The sequence below is a fragment of the Callithrix jacchus genome, chromosome 5, assembly GCF_049354715.1.
Source record: "Callithrix jacchus isolate 240 chromosome 5, calJac240_pri, whole genome shotgun sequence".
Lineage (NCBI taxonomy): Eukaryota > Metazoa > Chordata > Mammalia > Primates > Cebidae > Callithrix > Callithrix jacchus.
The window spans coordinates 77,873,261-77,893,317 of NC_133506.1; the positions used below are offsets into that span (position 1 = coordinate 77,873,261).

General features: G+C 42.9%; 1 protein-coding gene and 1 long non-coding RNA gene across 6 annotated transcripts in view; one reads left to right on the forward strand and one right to left on the reverse strand.

Annotated features, from left to right (window-relative positions):
• Window positions 1-20,057, forward strand: part of SHISA6 (shisa family member 6) — a 346,003-nt gene that overhangs the window by 199,197 nt on the left and 126,749 nt on the right. The gene's annotated exons all lie outside the window — the stretch shown is intronic.
• The window catches only part of LOC144582583 (uncharacterized), a 240,194-nt gene that overhangs the window by 53,125 nt on the left and 167,012 nt on the right, over window positions 1-20,057 (reverse strand). The window contains exon 3 of one of the 2 annotated variants that reach the window (XR_013535592.1): window positions 1,994-2,119. The exons of the other annotated variant lie outside the window; for it this stretch is intronic. This is a non-coding gene — a long non-coding RNA (uncharacterized LOC144582583). The remainder of the gene's footprint in view (window positions 1-1,993; window positions 2,120-20,057) is intronic. 2 annotated transcript variants of the gene reach the window in all.

A 20,057-nucleotide genomic window follows, 5' to 3' on the forward strand; every position in this document is an offset into this window, starting at 1 on the left:
ATGTATAAATACATGGATGAATCCCAGTGCTAGTGAATATTACTTACCAATAACTTATTTTAATTGTTTTAGTAAAGCGTTCTATTTTAGATTTTCGAAGAGCCTAATAGAGTGGTAAAATTCTATCTTTAACTCAGTGATTCCATTATTGGAAATGTAGCTTTTTCAACCATCAGGCAAAACTCATCAGTGGCCTTCTAAACTATGGCTACCACCTAACTAAAGCTAAAAGGCCTAGGAGAAAAATTATTAGGTTCCTGTGTATAGCACGTATTGCTTAATAGTGGCTGTCTTAGTCTATTCCCATGAAAGCAGAAGAGGAGGGAGAAACATGGGTGCAGAAAGCTTATTCCAAGGAGGAAGGAATGAGGGACAGGGAGATGCAAGAGTGAGAGGGAAACAAAAAGTTAATATAGGGTTTCATTGCCAAGGTTGTTGCTATAGACAACAGGGGCTTGAATGAGCCATGACCTCTGGAAAGAACACAGAATTGATGGCTTGAGCAACGAGGGGCTGGTCGCCTCCCTGTTGCTGAGAATTGTCCACGACCATTCACATTCAGACTTCCAGACTGCCTTTGGATGAGGACTGAGAGGACTCTCAGGGATTTCAGAGTGAGGCATAAACAGGAAATAAACACAGAGCATTCTCGAAGCGGATCATGGGTTGGCATCAGTCTATACCTGCAGGGAACTGTCCCCTCATATCAGCATCTGAAATCAGAAGTGGGATATCACAAGTGTCTGCTACTGTGAGGAACTTCAGTGCAGCATTTTTTTGTTTTTGCAGTAAAACATTTTCATTCTCCTTTATCCCAGGTTCAAGTTGGTGATACACTTGTTCCATGAGCACCCTTGGCATGGAGGGGAAGAACAGCAAGTAGGGCTCTTCAACAGCCAGAGAGGAAGATTCCCCAAATAAGTATCAAAACAATCTGTCATTTCTCCAAGTCCTCAAAACAGAGCTCCCCAGGCACACTGCACTCATGTGCTTACACAGTTCTTTAATGCCATGTGTTTCTCTGACTCATTTTCTGATTCCATGCACATGTCCCAATGTGTAAGAGGTTCCTGTGAGCAGGCATAGTGGTGGTTTTGGTTTAAAGAGCAACCAACACAGCCTAGGTATGCCTGGAGAGATTGACCAGGGTCTCTTGGACATTGGGCCTGCAGCTACGGCCCCTGCTGATGAAGGTGGGACTGCTGCTGATGATATTGGAGATAGTGATTAGATGACTCCAGCCACAATGATGTCACTGCTAATGGTGACGTTTTGAGCCTTGGCAGGTTGAGTCAGGGTGGATAAGGATTTAAGCTAGACTTACTGTCCATCCTTTCTCCAAGATTCTCTCATACTACCCTGCCTTATGAGGGCCAGCACTGTGTATTGCCCCCTCCTATATCACTCATTCCCTGCTTGGTACAGGGCAGATGCTTTGTACATGGGTTTTCTTTAATTCCTAAACATTTCATGACTTCTTTTGACTCAAGCATTATTTTCTTTTTTGAGATGGAGTCTAGCTCTGTCTCCCAGGCTAGAGTGCTGTGGCGCCATCTCAGCTCACTGCAACCTCCACCTTCTGAGTTCAAGCAATTCTCATGCCTCAGCCTCCTGAGTAGCTGGAACTACAGATACTCATCACTACACCCAGCTAACTTTGTATTTTAGTTGAGATAGGGTTTCACCATGTTGGCCAAAATAGTCTCCATCTCCTGATCTTGTAATCCGCCCACCTTGGCCTTCCAAAGTGCTGGGATTATTGGGGTGAGCCACCGTGCCCAACTCCAAGCATTATTTTTCCAAACTGAAATATTTTGACCATGTTTGCATCCTCACTGTTCTCCAAATATTAAACATCAAATTATGTTTAAAAACCCAAGGTGTGCCATTAGCAACTGTATTAGTTTGCTAGGACTGCCATAACAAAATAACAGACTGAACATAAAGTAACAGTGGCTGGAGGGGCTGAAACAACAGAAACTTATTTTCTCACACTTCCAGAGGCTGAAAGTTCAAGACCACTGTGCCAGCAGGACTGGTGTCTGGGGAAGTCTCTCTTCCTGACCTGTAGACAGCCACCTTCTTGCTGTGTGCTCCCCTGGACTTCCCTCTGTTTGTGCTGAGAGGCAGAGAGAGAGAGCGTGCATTAGCTCTGTGTCTTATAAGGACACTGGTCCTATCAAACTTTCCTATACTTATAACCTCATTTAACCTTAATTACCTCCTTAAAAGCCCTATCTCCAAATATAGTTACATTGGGAGTTAGGGCTTCAACACGTGAATTTTGAGGGGACATAATTCAGTGCATAACCAATAACCTTATGGAGTGAACTCACTCTATTTTAAAGACACTGTTAATTAATCCTATTGGAAAGCAATGGGCTAGAGTATGACTCACCTTTAGAGATCTAAGTCATAAATGATGAGGTAGGATTTTTGGCAAGGTTGGGTTCCCCTAAGATGAAAATTCTTGTGCAACTGATATATAGCAAGTCTTGGGGGAGATTGGTAAGGGAATAGGGGAAGCAGAGCAAGGACGAAGGGTAGGGAAAGAGACGGGAAGTAAATATAAAGATTCAGCAGTAGCCCTGAGGACTAATATTACAGGGGGCTCTGGGTTGTTAATTATACGCCAGAGTTGTGCTGACCCCAGGGACTGCTCTCCTGCTCCTGTAACTGTCAGACATTGGCTAAGGGCATGCCTGAGGGATGTCAATTTCCAAGCATGTTCAGTTTTCTACACCTAAGAAAATTCTTCAAAGAGGAAAGGCACATGTGTGCATTGGAGGCAAAAGCACATAGAACCTCAAAGAGGAATGTATAGACATGGTGGAGGGGGTTGGAGGACTCTGGGTGGCTCATCAACAATGTCCACTTCAGTATGCTAAAATAATGTATATCTAGGGGTGGGGAGCAGTTGGCACAGGGGCCTGCCTTCTGAGCAGCACTCAGCCCTCCCCCCAGCCATGCCTCTCAGATAGTACCATTGGAAAGCCTTAGCATGCAGCAGTAAAGAATCACATACTTCATGTGTGGAAACTTCAAAACCTAATGGCTTCTTCAACTTCCAGGGGGAAAATGGGTACACTGGAGATGATCATTTCCAAGTTAAATCATAAATTTACAGCTTATAAATTGTGTGACCTTAAGGAACTGACACCATCACTCACGTTAAGTAACTAAGTCCAACTAATTCTAAATGCCATCTATAAGATGGAGACATCAAATAAATAAAGCAGGTTAAAAAAATTACCCTGCATTTAGTAGCACTTAAGAAACATAAGTTCCTCCTTCCACCTTCTTCCCTTTCTTCTAAGTAATCACAGACCTGCTCCTGAAAACATCTGAATGCAACTCTGCCTCTTCCTTTCTCTCTTTTGGTCTAGTGCGTTTAGTGCTTTGGGGAGAGAGTTTTATGGTCCTTATGACAGCTTCATGTTTTTTGTCCCTTTACTGAGAAGAGAGGAAATTCACCCTCTGTTTTAATTTGCAATGTACCAAGGGGATGGATACTAACTGCACTTTGGTGGAGGAAAGGGAAAGACAATACAAGTAGGGAATAGCAGGGTACATCCCAAATAAACAGGAGGCAGCCTGAGGGTCCTGGGTGGGCTGACATGGTGAATTCAATTCATTCATTCATTCCAAATTTACGTAGAACCTGCTTAGTGCTGAGCACTCTACTAGGTCCCCAAGAAACAAGAAAGACCAAGATGAGGACACTGACCTATGGGTATTTCCTGGCTGTTAGGGGCTGTAGGAAATGTAAACAAGGGCAGACAGAAGATTGGCAGGAATCCGAAGCAAATATTTGCTACTTCATAATCTGCACCAAACTTTAGCCAGCAATGAAAGCCATTTAGTGACTTATGAGTTCTTTGGAGAGTAGAGGGGATATGAAGGAAGGATAGAGAAAAATCCAATTTGTAACAAGAGAGCATACCAGTTCCCAGTTCCTGCTTTCACCTTTGACCTTGTTCCTCCATGCATTTCTGCTGCATCCGGCCTTGCTCCGGGAGTAAATAAAGAAGCAGTGGAGCATGGGAGAGAGAATGGGGATTCTCTGTTTGGGTCCAAATAGCCTTGGGAGTAACTCTTACTCTGCCACGTACCTGTCTGAGGGTTTGGACAAGCCATCACTTCTGTAACCATCTATTTGCTCATCTACATTGGATGAGCAAGGGATCATCCAGTGTAGATGAGCAAATGCATGCTTAGAGAAATAAAATTGGGGATAATCTAGGACAAGTCATAGCCACACTATACATGGAGACTTTTGTTATTCTTACTGCCACAGCCACCACCACAACCTCTGTGACCTCTGCTATTGTTGGCCTGCTTTCAACATTCAAATGGTGTTAAAAATAGGAGATGAGGGTTTGGCCCCTTCCTGCTGCAGACACTCCCAGCCATGCTTTTCTTACAGCTCCAATGAGATGGAAGAGAGGAGGTGGAATAAAGACAGCCTGGGACCAAGAGAAATGACTGAACAAGAAAAAATGAGGGAGAAAGGTAAAGACTTGGTGAAGTAGAGAGGACATCAGTGGAAATAAGAAGAGAGAGAGAAGGGAGAAGAAAAAGAAGTTAGTCCCTCACTGCCACCTTTTCACAGAGCTTCAGCCTCTTCGAGGAACTAAAAAGCTTCTTCCCTCCATGGCTTCAACTCCAGGCCCATCTGGGGTCTTTATCAGTTCCTCTGCTATCAGGAAGCCAGGCTAAAGGCATAGACTGGGGCAGTCCAAAGGCTGACTTCTCCAAAATAGCCAACGCACAATAAAGAAAAATCAGGGAGAACAAACAGAACAGATTTCAAACTACCCGCAATGGGAAGGTTTGAAAATAGAAGACTTTGGGGAAAGAAATGTGAGGCTGCTTCATTTTTAAGGTGAGACTGGACATTCTAAAAAATTGCCTCATCTAGAACTATCAGGAACATGAACATACCTGGATGATTTAGCATAAGGAAAGTGTGAAACTATCTAAGCTGTCCTCAAGTGGAGTGAACCACCTCCATCCGGAATGAAATGCTCATCAGTAGACACACTAGAACATATGTTCTGTGAGAACCCAATGAGAGACGGCATTAAATATTTTAAGAGTCACTTCTAGTTTAAGCATTTGTAATCAGGGGGAAAAAAAGACTAAAATTATTCTCCATTCTGCAGTTCTACTGAGAAACAAGATGTTGTTAGTAGTGAGTGGGGAGTGGGGAGAAAAATATAGATTTGAGATGCAAGCCCAAAATGTATTCATACCCACTACAAGTCTCATAGTGTTAGATGTTTTTGCCTACATTAAGTTGAGGAATATCCGGCATGCTGCCACTTTTTCACACTAACTTCATTTGGATGGACCATGAGTTGTGTCTGGCACCATGATGAAGGACACTGACCCAGCACTGGGAACTATTTATTTGAAACTCCAAAGGGGCCTTCTGTACATAGTGAGCAGCTAGGCAGACCCTTCACCTTTGTAAAATGAGAGAGTGCTGGAGGCCCTTTGTTCCTAGCAAGCACAGTGCCCCAAGAAGCTCCTCAGAGGTACCCATAAGCAAAGTCAGGAAGCAGGAAGACTGCACACTGCCCCTCTCCTTTTTGTGTGGAGCCCTTCTGTCTTCCATTATCCTCTTTCTGGGTATATAGAGCCTTCTTCACCACCATCACCAGCCTCACAGACCTAGTACCATGCTTTGAGGTTGCTCACCAACATTTTGGCACCTGTAATAATAGGATATTTTAGTATGGTTGTTCCCATTGCATAGCTAAGAAATAGAGCCTCAGACATATGAGCACAGGAACGTAAGTGAATGCTGGGCTGCAGGCATCAAACCATCCTGCCTGGAGTCAGTGAGCACCTGGTCCGTTTGTGTCTACCCACCCATCGAGACCCCCCCGCCCCAGGTTTCTGGCCTTTCCCTCTCCCTCACATCCCTCACTTGCTCCAAAACACCTACCTATCCTTCCTGTCACTCCATCAGAGCCCTGCTTCCAAGAGACTGCAGAGAAAGCACTGTGCTATGAAGAGTGGGTCTCTGGTTGCAATCCCAGCTCAGCCTTCACAAGCTTAGACAAAGTACTTAACCCCTCTTAGCCTCAGTTTCCTCAACTGAAGATGGGACTAATAACGGTACCTCCCTTAGAGGGCTGTTGTGGGGATTAAACAAAAGAGCACCTGAAATGTTTAGCTCAGTGTCTGGCTCACAGTAAAGACTCAGTTCACTAGTATTATTTATGCAAATAGATTCCAGTAATCTAAATTTGCCTTTGGATGGGATTCTCTTAGAGATAAAGCTCTCACTACCTGTAGGAGGTGGGGAGAAAGGCTGGGGGCCATGAGGCTGCAGGGCCCTGGGCATGTATATGGCATTATAGGCAGCACAATGATGCAGGGCTGGGCTAGCCTTGAGCATCCAGTTCAATGATGTCTCACCTGACTTCTGCAGCCCTCCTTTTAGCCAAGCCACTGCTCATTAGCACTTCCTCTAGAGCTCAGGCAAGGAGAAAAATGAAACACAGGGCTAAATCCTGTCCATCCTGATAGTTCTTAGCAGATAAAGAAAGCCAAGAACTAGATTAAAGTTGAGTTGAAGTTGAAGGGCCAATGATTACACTGAGGTCTCCCCACTGGCAGTCTTAGGTATTTGAGTGGAGGTTGCATTTGACAGTTGTGACACACGTACTTGACCTTGTCTTCAGGAGTCTTGAAGGATACCCCTGAGATTTGAAGAGTTTCTTTTTTCTCGCAGCTGCCTGAGCCTTCAGTCAAAGGCTGCAAAATCTCAACATAAAGCTAGGAATTTGCACATCCATCCCACTCTCAGAGTGGGCCCATGGAATGTCAAGATAATGAGGTGCATCGCTGTCTTCAAGAAGCCTGGAGTCCAGGGCAATTCTTAGCCATCTGAATCCATATTTGCAATATACTATGATATGTACTGCAATAGAAATAATAATAAGATAAAATGGTTCCAAGAACAAAGAGAAGGGAGTTATCCATTTTGCCCATTGAGGTGAGGGGAAGGAGGCAAAGATCAGGCAAGATTTACAGAGTTGGAGACATTGGGGCTTAGTAGAGGCATGGATGTAGACAAGTTAGATATACTTTTTGTGCTTCAGTTTCTTTATCTGAAAAGTAGACGTAATAATAGCATTGACTTTATAGGTGCTATAGTTGTGAGGAATGAAAGAGATAAAGTCACATAAGGCCTGGCACATAGAGTAACCATCCAATGAATGTTTGCTTATATTAACTCTTAGTAGTAGCAGTAGTAGTACTAAGAATATTAAAAATCGTAGAAGTAGTACTGTTACTTCTGATATACCTAGTGCTTAGCAGTGTCTAATCAATAGTTTAAGGCTCAATAAATATCTGCAGAATAAATACTGAGAAAATGAATGTGTACAGATATGATATCCAATGTCTCTGTTCAGAGCTGGATATAGAGATTTTTCTCATGTCCGTAAAAGATTTAAGGCATCTCACCATAAGTGATATGTATAAAATAAAGTCAGAGAAATAAAAGAATAGAAAAATCAAGATCAAGAAAGGAAGAAGAAGCCAGGTGTGGTGGCTCACGCACGTAATCCCAGCACTTTGGGAGGCCAAGGCAGGTGGATCACTTGAGGTCAGAAGTTCGAGACCAGTCTGGCCCAAAATGGTGAAACTTTATTAAAAATACAAAACTTAGGTAACACATCTAAGTGCCATCATATAGTGGCACATGACTATAATCTCAGCTACTTGGGAGGCTGAGGCACAAGAATATCTGGAACCTGGGAGGTCGAGGTTGCAGTGAGCTCAGATGATGCCACTTCACTCTAGCCTGGGTGACAGAGTGAGACTCCAGAAGGAAGGAAGCAAGGAAACAAGGGAGGGAGGGAGGGAGGGACTGAGGGAGGGAGGGAAGGAGGAAGGGAAGGGAAGGGAGGGGAGGGGAGGGGAGGGGAGGGGAGGGGAGGGGAGGGAAGAAGGGAAGGGAGGAAGGAAGGGGGGAGGGAGGAAGGAAGGAAGAAGGAAGGAAGAAGGAAGGAAGGAAGGAAGGAAGGAAGGAAGGAAGGAAGGAAGGAAGCTAGCTGTTTTTTTGCTGTTACCATATTTTATGAAAACACCCAAAAGGAATTGTATATGGTACATATGAAATTCCCTCTGAGGGATTGTGGAGAAACCCTCAATGAGACCAGGGTCTTACAGAGAAGTCCAAAGTAAACTACTGCAGGTCACTCACCAGGGTACAGAGGGATGGGCTTTGTGAATCCAGATGCTTTAGACCAAAAAAAATACAAAAATTAAATCAAAAGCAATAATAATTTGAGCCCCAAATCTAAAATCACTAAATGAGAAGCTTCTAGCTGGATGGAACTCCTTCTCAAACAGGCCACTCCCTGTGTCTTACAACAAGGAAAGAAGGAACTGAGATTTATTTACTTAATAATGATTTATAATTCTGCCAAGAAATACAGGTCACAAAGCATTCTGTTAACGGAATGATTGACAATCAGTAAACAAGTTTCAAATGGGACTCTGAACTTCCTGGCAACCATGTCAGAAAGAAAAAGATGGTCAGTTGTGTACATCTGGTTATCAGAAAGAGAAGCTTATTAGTGGAAATACCTAATGTAGATGATGGGTTGATGGGTGCAGCAAACCACCATGGCACGTGTATACCTATGTAACCAACCTGCACATTCTGTACATGTATCCCAGAACTTAAAGTATAATTTAAAAAAAAAAGGAAAGAGAAACTTACAAGTTCCATAGAGGAGAACGTGATTTTCTTGGTGCTAAATTCTAAAATAATGTTATTGTACAATATAGATAAGTTATATAGAGGTACTGAGTGACTGTTTTCTAGAAAATGCAGCTGTAGAGAGGTGATTTTAATGTGACTTTTAAAAGACGGCCTTTGATGAAGTTGGATGTGACATTAAAACAAAATTTAGTGCAAATATTTAGGAAAGCATCTGCACATGTCTTAGTCTATCCAGGTTGTTATAATGAAGTACTATCAACTGGGTGGCTTAAAAACAATAGAAATTCATTTCTCACAGGTATGAAAACTGGAAGTCCCAGCATGGCTGGGCTCCGGTGAGGGGACCTTTTTCCAGGTTGTAGACAACTGACATCTCCATATCTTCACATGGCAGAAAGAAGCCAGGGAGCTCTTTTGGGTCTCTGTTATGCGAGCTCTACCCTCATGAAATTCATTTATGAAGGATCTACCCTCATGACCTAATTACCCTCCAAAGGTCTCACTTCCTAATACCATCACCTTTAGGTTTAGAATTTCAACATCTGAATTGGGTCTAGGAGAGCACAAACCTTTGGTCCATTGCAGCATATGCTTAATATCTCTGAAAGAAGAGGTGTAATTGCATGCCAACCATCACTGTACACACTCACGCATATATCTTTGCAAAACAACTTAGATTCATTAAATATTAATGTGTTTTAGCAATGCAAGGATATTGGTATTAGTCAAGTATATTAAATCCTAATTAAATGATAGCTTTTCTTGGGTATGGTTCTGTAGTAGGCCATGAGACAATTGTTCTCTATAAAATCCAATCTTATCCAGCAAACAATATTGATCCCCTACTAAGTGTCAGGCACTATGCTAAGTATTGGTGATGCAGAGATCACGAGACACTGTCCTTGACCACAAGAATCTCACACAGTGGTGGGGTGGGGTGATAACTACAAACAAACAAGGAAAGCTCTAAGGAAGTCATCACTGGAAGCCCTTGGGGACAAGAGCAAGGCCTCCACAAGTGGCAAGAGATGGGAGCATGCTTTTTAAAGGAGATGACATGTAGGTTGAGTCTTGAAAGAGGCATAGGAGTTGTCCAAACCAAGGACGATCAAGTGAGGGAGGATGCTGCATGCAGAGGGAGGAGCATAGGTCAGAGTGTCCTTGAATGGAACTGTTGGTTTCTTGACTTTAGTGGTAGTTCCATGACTCCACATGTGATCAAAATGCATAGAACTAAGCACACACACACCCACATGACACTCAAGACCTTCATCTATGGTAGAATCGTCTTCCAAGACACAGATTCAGAGCCTTAGGAACTACGAAGACACAGCAGCTTGCTGGCCTTGCCGTCCCTGGCTGCCCCTCCTCAAGCTTGTTTTCTAATTACTGTGACTCTGACCTTTAGAATAGAACATTTCTAATCCAGTTTCCCAACATTTCTCCCCAGAAAGGCGGCTGTCAGCAAAACACTCTTAGACAAATACTGAGTGAAAAGAAATTGCTTCAGACACATAAAGACAAAGTCTGCTTTTGGGCAGAGGTGTGTGGGTAGACATGGTCTCCTCCTATGTCCAGCCTGAGAAACCATTCATCCTTCTTTTTCTACCCAGATAGCTCTGACCAGCCACCTGATCTGGTTTTTCCTGGCCCAGCTTCCACAGCTGGAGCCCAGAAAATTTTTTTATTCTGTGTTTGCCTTTGTCATCTTGTGCAAGTCACTTAAATTCAGAGTGGTGGGTTCTTTGTTTGAAAATAGGAGTGATATGTACTTCTTCATCTCCCACAGACATGGGTGAAGCCAGCAACATAGGGCTTATGGAATATTCTATTTTTTTTTCAGTCCAGTCATCCCAAGAAACAAGTATAGTTTCATTCCTCAACTTTTGCCCAGCTAAGAATCTTCCCTCTGTGGTTTTCCTCCTATCTAAACTCTCAGAGTCTGTTCTGAACCTGTCTTTTCTCAGACCAGGCACCTTCTTGTTTCCTTTGCCTCAGTAACAATGAGCTATCTTCAGTAAATAAGCCATGGGTATGGGAAACAAATGACACACATTAGAGCACAAGAAATGGTGTCAGGGTGACTTTCAGAACCAGAGTAACCTGTAGTCTTCACAGTTTTCCAAGGAGAGAAGGTAAGAAAGAAACAAGAAGGTAGTCTCTGAATTAAGGATGATCTCAGAAATTCAGGGCTGGACTAATCCACCCAATGGGAGGCTATTGTCTAGTTCCAAAAATACTGTGGGGAACGTGGTGTAATCTGTGGGAGTAATGAGTGGTTGAATATTTTAGCTTAACTGCTGCTGACCTCAGAGAAGGACCCCCACAGCTTCCCAGAACTGGCTGAATCAAACCTGGGAATGGAGCCATCCTCCTTGAGTTAACACGAATCTTTTCATGCCAGATTCATTAACAGCTTGCCCCACTTCAGCCTCCACAGGTTTGGTTTTATTATGTACCACCCCCACCCCACCCCACACCCAGCAAAACGTTTTCAGAGAGGAGGCAGTCATTTCCGATTTCTTCATATATAACACCTTTGCTGATTTGACAGATTCCTCCTTTGTTCATTAGGATGGATTTACAGCAGAACTGCCTCATTAGTCTTCTCATCAGCTTTGCCATCATCTCCTCAATGAAGTTTCTGCCCATTTCCTTGCATTCTAAACCTAACTGTTTGGTGGCTGGCATGTTGTGCTATGGAAGAAAATACCCCACAAGTATGGGAGAGGGCATGTTACAGTGCTCAGGGACTTATACGCCAGTGGAAGCTTGTCCAGCCCACAGACAGCAGTGGGCAGAGCCAGAGGGGCAGTGGGGATGGGTGCTCTATGGTGAAGTTCCTCACTGTCAACTGGGCATTCCACTTTCTAGGGATGAGCTGGACTCTCTGATGTGAGAGTCTACTGTGACTCACCCAGGACCTGGCATGTCAGGGCACACAATGAAAATATAATGACTGCCTTGTTATAATCTCCCTGGGAGCTGAAAGCAGAAGGGAAAAAGGGAAAGCAAAGGGAAGAGCTAACATTTATGGAGTACCTCCTAAGCTCTGGGAACTTCCCCTACATGATTTTATTTAGTTCTCACAAGTGCTCTTTGGGGTGGGCTTAACTGTTCTTTTCAAAAGATAAAGAGGCTGGGTGTGGTGGCTCATGTTTGTAATCCCAGAACTTTGTGATGCCAAGACAGGAGAATCTCCTGTGCCAGGAGTTCTAGACCAGCCTGGGCAACATAGTGAGACCCTGTCTCTAAAAAGATAAAAACATTAGCTGGGTGTGGTGGTGGCATGCATGCCTGTAGTCCCAGCTGTCAGGAGGCTGAGGTGGCAGGATGGCTTGAGTCCAAGATATAAAGGCTGCAGTGAACGTGAATGACAGTTTAAGACCCTATCTCTGAAAAAACTAATCATAATAAAACTTAAATTAAAAAATATATAAAGGAAGGTTTCTAAGAGTTAAGTTGTCTCAAGCCATGCCAGTGTGCACATGCCTCCCCTGAGGTTTACTCGACAAAAATTATGCCTCTAGCTTTCTTATGACATTCTCAAACTCTCTGACTTGTCTATTTTGTGTTCTATGAAGATTATTGCTTTGGAGGATACCCTGCAAATATAAAAAAGGGATTCCCTCTTTTAAGGAGGTTATAATCTCTTTGGAAAGAGAAAGAAAATATGGAAAGGGAAAATGAAAGCTGAGATTTACTGTTTGTTGCTTGAACGTCAGGTACTTACATTATTTTGATTGATTGTACAACCATCCTTTGCAGCAGGCACTAGCATCCCCATTTTATTGATGGGGAAACAAAGATTCAGAAAGGTTTAGTAACTTCTAAAACCTTATATAGCTAATAAATGGCTGAATTGGAAATCTGCAATACCTAAAAATAGGAGAATAAACTTAACCAGGTGCTAAAGCCTTCTCAGGCTAAGTTCTGTGAAGATCAATAAGGGAGAAAGACAGTGTAGAAACCTCTTGGAGGGGTGGGGCTTGAGACCTCCTCTGGGATTAGGTGTTGGGTGGATGGGAGGGAACCAGGTTGAGTATTTCAAGTGTGAGAACAGAATGAGTAAGATCTGTGTTAATTACACACTAGCCACTTAAGTGTTCCATCTCTGGCGGGGTAAGACCCAGTTTATATACAGAGAACATCCATATTAAAGGATAAAGACATAGCACAGCAAGAACAGAGAAGAATAAGCACTGCAATGGGCTTGGAGATCTCAGGTACAGGCTGATACACAGAACACGTACTATCTCCACATGAACCACCACCAGCATATGCACAAAGCATCTTGGTGCCAGGAGCCCCCTTGTCTGCTCACGATGGGGGTCTCTTATAGTGAGCTGGCCACATAGGCATGTTCCAGCTTTAAGACCACCCTTAACCAGTGAATCCACTCGTGTTCACCTCACCTCCACTGCAACCAACTGCAAATCATACATCTGATTATTACTAAACAATGCCAACAGACTGCTACATTCCCTCCACCACAACTCACAGGCCCAGGCTGAGACAACAAAATTTATCCTTGGTTAATATGTCCCATAGTGCTGGCCAAGGGTCAGTAGTGCTGGAGACATGCATGTGCACAGCAGAGAGATTAACCTGTGCTATGTGAAGTGGGCGTGCCCATGAGCAAGAAGAGATGGGGAGATGTGGGATGTAGGTTGGACAATGTTAGGCCCACCCCAGGTGAGCTGCTGTAGCCAGGAGGACTGCAAGTTGTTGAGGAGTAGTAAACGCAGTGAGTGGTGAGTTTCCTACAGCGTATGTCCCAGATGAAGCAAAACTGAAGATAAGGATGAGTTAGTGGACTATGGTAATAACCCAGCTCCTGCAGTCTTAAGGTGACAAGTGGGGAAAGGGACAAATATAAAAGCAAGTGACAAGCATAAAATATAAATATAAAAACTTAGGAAGCAGAGCATAGAAGTCAAACATTTCATATCTGGGAGAGGAAAAGAATGACAGTGGCACAGGGTAGAAAGAGGGACGTTTGGAAACAGCTAGGCTGAAGAGACAAGGTGATTTTTGTTTAATACAAATTGAGTCTAAAAGGTACATGAAGCATTGACATGAATGATATGTAGGAAGTTGGGGCCAAAGTTGGCAATAGAAATTGAGGCTTGGAAGACTTAGAGAGATGAGTGAGACATTGAAGGAATGAATGATATGTCTCATGAAAGGAGGAAGTGGGAAAATGAATGAAGACAGAACATATGAGGAAGAAGAGAATCAACCAAGCAAGGAAAGAAAGAGTGTCTCAGTGTGCTAAGGCTACTGTATAAAAGCACCACAAACTGGGTGGCTTAAAAAAAACAAATTTATTTTCTCATGTTTCTGAAGACCAGAAACCTACATACCTGGTTCCTTCTGAAGGCTCCAGGGAGAATCTGCCCTGCGTCTTTATCTTGGCTTCTAGTGATGGCTGGCAGCCCTCATTCTTCCTTGGTGATAGATACTTCACGCCAGGCTGTGCCTGTCTTCACATGGTGTTCTTCCCTATGGATCTCTTCTTATAAGGACATGCATCAAACTGAATTTAGGGACTCAACCAAGCCCACTTTGACCTCATCTTAATTACATCTGCAGAAAGCCTATTTCCAAATTAAGTTCCCATTCTGAGTTACTGGGAATCAGGACTTCAACATATTTTCTTAGAGGCAGGATTCAATTCATAACAGAGTCATCCAAGGCCAGGCATCATGAATCATGCCTGTAATCCCAGCATTTTGGCAGGCCAAGGTGGGCGGATTACCTGAGGTCAGGAGTTTGAGACCAGCCTGGCCAACATGGTGAAACTCCATCTCTACTAACCATACACACAAACACACACACACACACACACACACAAATTAGTGGAGTGTAGTGGCAGATGCCTGTAATCCCAGCCACTTGGGAGGCTAAGGCAGGAGAATTGCTTGAAACCAGGAGGCAGAGGTTGCAGGGAGCTGTAATCGCACCACTGTACTCCAGCCTGGGCAGCAAGAGTGAAACTCCATCTCAAAAAAAAAAAAAAAAAGTAAGAGAGTATGGCAAGAATCAAAATATAAAGAATCCAGGTAACCGCCCCAAGGAAGGAGGAATTTTGATAAAGAAGAACTCATTGGCTGATGGCTTCAGAAGCCTATTGCAGTTCACAGTGCCTTTCTTCTTTCTTTCTTTTTTCTTTTTTTGAGAGAAAGAGAAAGGAGGAGAGAGAACAGGAGTCTTGTTCTATTGCCCAAGCTGGAATGCAATCTAAAAATAGGTATTAAAAACCTCTTTTATGCTGATAATTGTGCTTAACAGTGGAGACAGGAAGGAATAAAGGAAGAAAAAAACAAACAGCCAACCAATATTTTATTTAAGTCTGTGAAATGCTATGCAAATGCTGAAGAGTGATTTACTTCCAATTATGTGGTCACTTTCAAAATAGGTATAATGTGATACTGAGAAAAATGTATGTTTTGTAGAACTGGGATGAAGAATTCTATAAACATTCGCTGAGTTTACTTGTTCCAGGTCTGAGTTCAAATCATAGATGTTCCTGTTAATTTTCTATCTTGTTGATCCATTAATATTAACAATTTGGTGTCAAAGTCTCCCACTATTATTCTCCAAGTCTCTTTACAGGTCATTAAGAACTTGTCTTATGTATCTGGGTGTTCCTATATTGGGTCCATATGTATTTATGATCATTGACTCCTGTTGTTGCATTGATCCTTTTACCATTATGTAATGTCCTTCTTTGTTTCTTTTAGTCTTTGTTCCTACTAAAGTCTATTTTGTCAGAGATGAAAGTTACAACTCCTGTTTTGTTTTGTTTTTTTAGCTCACCATTTGATTGGTGAGTCTTCCACCAACTCTTTGTTTTGAGTCTTTGTGTGTCCTTGCTTATGAGATGGATCTGGATACAGCGTACCGATGGGTTTTGACTTTTTATTCAATTTGCCTGTCTGTGTCTTTGATTGGGACATTTAATCCATTTAAATTTAGGATTAATATTGATATTTTTGAGTTTAATATTGTCATTTAATGCTAGCTGGCTATTTTGCCCATTAGTTGATATAGATTCTTCATTATGGAGATACTCTTTACCTTTTGGTAAGTTTTTGGGATGACTGATACTGGTTGTTTCTTTCTGTGTATAGTGCTTCTTTCAGAAGCTCTTGTAAAGCAGGCCTGGTGGTGATGAAATCTCTGAGTGTTTGCTTGTTCATGAAAAAATGTATTTTTCCTTCATTTATAAAGCTTAGTTTGGCGGGATATGAGATTCTGGGTTTAAAATTCTTTTCTTTGAGGTATTGAATATTGACACCCACTCTCTTCTAGTTTGTAGGGTTTCTGTTGAGAGATCTGCTGTGAGTCTGATAGGCTTCCCTTTATGGGTAACCTGACCTTTTCTCTAGCTACCCTTAGAATTTTCTCCTTTATTTCAACCCTGGTGAATCTAACGATTATGTGTCTTGGGGTTGCTCTACTTGAGGAATATCTTTGTGGTGTTCTCTGTATTACCTGGAGTTGAGTATTGTCCTGCATTACTAGGTTAGGAAAGTTTTCCTGAATAATATCCTGAAGAATATTTCCAGCTTGGATTCATTCTCTTCATGACATTCAGGTACACCTTTCAAACGTAACTTAGATCTTTTCACATAGTCCCATATTTCTTGGAGATTTGCTCATTCCTTTTTACTCTTTCTTTTCTAATCTTGTCTTCTCATTTCATTAAGTTGGTCTTTGACCTCTAATATCCTTTCTTCTGCTTGATCTATTTGACTGTTAAAACCTATGCATACTTCATGGAGTTCTCGTATTGTATTTTTCAGTTCCATTAATTCATTTATATTCCTCTCTAGATTGTCTATTCTTGTTAGGATTTCACTAAACCTTTTTTCAAGGTTCTTAGTTTCTTTACATTTGGCTAGAACATGTTCTTTTAACTCACAGAAGTTTCTTATTATCCATCTTCTGAAGCCTAATTCTGTTATTGGAACACACTCATCCTCCATCAGGCCTTTTTCCCTTGTTGATGAGAAATTGTGATCCCCTGTAGAGGGAGAGGCATTCTGATTTTGGGTATTCTCAGCCTTTTTATGCTGGTTTCTTCCTGACATTGTAAATTTATTCACCTGTCATCTTTGTAATTACTGACCTTCAAATTAGGTCTCTGAGTGGATGTCCAACTTGTTGATTCTCAGCACCAGAACCTGAGCAACCCACTGCACCAGCTAAAACAGCGGTGTTAAGATTCATGGTGCTTTTCTGCCCAGGAATCTCCAGTATGGCTTCCTTCTTGAGTCCCTTTTTCAATCAGCTGAATATGCAACTCTGCCTTCCTGGAGCTCGAAACATCGACCAAAAGGCGACCCATCTCGTTTACTCTGCACTAAGAACCACCGCACTGGGGCACCAGCAAAACTGCTGCACTGGCCAAAAGAGTCGCGCTGGTGACCTGTGGGGCTCCTCGACTGGGAATCTCCTGGTGTGTGAGCAACAAAAATTCTTCTGAAAGTATGGCATCCTCTCATTCTTTGCGCTTTCATTGGGAGCTACACACGTGAGCTGCTAGTAATCAGCCATCTTGGATCTCTCTCTCTCTCTCTCTCTCTCTCTCTCTCTGCCTTTCTTCTTAATACACCATGAGCCGTTGCCCTTCTAGCACTGGGTCCACGTTTCTTGTCAGCCTTCACTGTTTGATGTTGAAAACACTATTTGTTCATTCTCTGATAAGGAGGAAGGTAGACCAAGACAAGTAGGAAAACAAAATAATAATAATAAAACAAACAGGCCAGAGTATCCATATTCTGGCTTATATGTGTGACAAGAGGAAAGAGGACAGACTGCTGAGCTTTGGAAAAAGCTGAGAAATGAGGAAACTGAGCCTTCCAGTCACTGTGCTACCCATTTCCCACTCCCACTCTTCCTGGTATCTCAAATGTGTGGTTTTACCCACAACACCTGCTCCCATCTTTCCCATCCTTCCTCTGCCCCCTTTGAAGTGATCTCCATATTTTTTCCTACTATACACAAACTGTTACATTAAAACCTTAAAACATCAAACTGGCCTTTTGAATTTTTATTCTCTTTGCTCTGTGAAAGAGGAAGAGGTTAGAGATAAGAAATGTATGTTCATCATTCATCCGACAAAAGTTTTTAGTATCTACTGTATGTCAGAAATGTTTATATGTTCTGTGGATACTCTCAAAGGGGTTACAGTTAGTTGGGGGAGACAGAAAATAGTCAAGTAATTAAGTAACTAGGTAATGTTACATATGAGAGGTGGCATGAACAAATCAAACTGTACAGTGTGATAAGGAGTGACTGGCCAGGGGAAGGAGTACAAGGACTGATGGAGTGGTTGGACAGGACCTCTCTTCTCCACAGAGGTGACATTAGAGTTGCAACATGAACATGAATACACATTTTGCACATCCCAGGGTGGGTATGCTCCATGTTGGCTCAGGAGCCAGTCCCAGTGTGTGGAAATTGCACAGAGGCAGGGTCAGGCACAATATAAGAAAGACATCCAGACTGTCAAAGCTGCCGTCTCTGCAGTGTCTTGCCTGTGCTGTCATGAGCTCTCCATTCCCAGAGATGTTCTAGCTTTAGGAATGTTGACCATCAGTGAGGAAGACTGCAAAAGAAATTCTTAGATCATGTGGCAGATTGAAGTCAATAAGGGTTTTTAACTCTGAAAGCCTGTGGTTTACCGTCAAGGTCTTGCTCATCCACTGTGCCGCTGCCTGACCAGGACAGTGAGGAGTGGCAATGCCTGGCTCTGGGTAGGAGACAGGACCACGTACATGAAGAACAAGCTTTACCTCCAGTAGTGGTCAGAGGCTCTTCATGTAGAACCAGGCATGGTGGGTAGAGGTAGGTTCAGCTTGCAAGAGAGAGAGCAATTAATCCAGGTCTCCTGGGGATATCAGTGCATAGCACTGTTGCATGTCTTCTCAGTATTTCTTTGTGGGATGCTTATGTATTCTCTATGTATCCCTACATGCACAATCATTGTGGTTGTGTTTCTGGTATTTTAAGGCAACCTTTGTCCCCAGTGCATGTCTCATGCAAACAACACCATACATGTAAACCCAGTCCTGTTTCCTCTCTTTAATGGCAATGGTAGATTGTACATAGAGTCCAGCAGGTGACTCAGGTCAGCTTCCTCATCAGCAGATAAAAGAAATTAGAGCAGTGACTCAGCAGATCATTCCCTCTGTGTTTCATGCTGCAGACACAGGCGGGGACAAAAATCCCATGAGCAAATGAGATCCCTGCTCTAGGACCTGAAAGGCTGACACTGAATCTCACAGCATTCTCCTCCACTTTTCTTCTTCCTCTTTCTCCTCCTCTTCCTCACCTCCCTCCTCTCCTCCCCTCCTCCTCATCCTCTGTTCCTCTCCTCCTCTACTCCCTTCTCTTACTCTTCCTCCTCCTCTGTCTCTTCTCCCTTCATCCTCTCTTTTTACCTCCTTTCATTCTCCTCTTCCTCTCTTCCTCTTCTCCTCATTTGCCTCCTACTTCTACTTCTCTGGATTCCCTTTTCCCTCTCCTCCTCTTTTATTTCATCATCTCCTCCTCCCTTTACCCCTTCTCCTCCTCCTTCCCTCCTCCTTTTCTTCAGTCTCCTCCTCTTCCTCCTCCTCTTCATTCTCCTCCTCTTCCTCCTCCATATTCTTCTCTTTTTCCCCACCCTCAATCTGGATCCAGGTCTTTGGAAACATTCCTCAGCTTTCCTCAGTACCAGAGGACAGACAGGTATTGGTGTTAATTTTCTTTCAGCCTTTCCTCCCCGCTTATAGTGACTCATTAATTAATGCTCATGATTTTGGAAAAGGCTTAGGGATATTGAAAGCAGTCCCTAAACACAGTGGGACCTACTAAGAGATATCAGAGATGATCCAGTGTGAATGATAAAAGGTCATTTTTCAATGATGACTCCAAGGCAGTATTGGCCACAGAGCAGACACCTGGTAGAAGAGAGCCTGGGGTCCAGACAGCAGCAACAGCGATTTGGGGAAGCCTGAGCTCTTCTGTCTCCCACCTCTCACCCTGCCCAATTACCCTCACTCAAGCCGTTTATCCTCCTTGCTTCTGGAGACCCTCAGCAGGACAGTACTTATTTACTGCCTAACGTGACCTATTTTTAAGCATAATTTAAGCCTAACAAACTGGAATGAATGGAACTTAAATATAGCTTCTTCATCTCCCCCACTATTTCACCAATCTGTGTCTTCTCCCATCTTACCCATCTGAGAAACAGCAAAATTATCCACTCCATTCATTTTCATCTCTGCCTCTTGCTTTTTTTCTTTTCTACTTA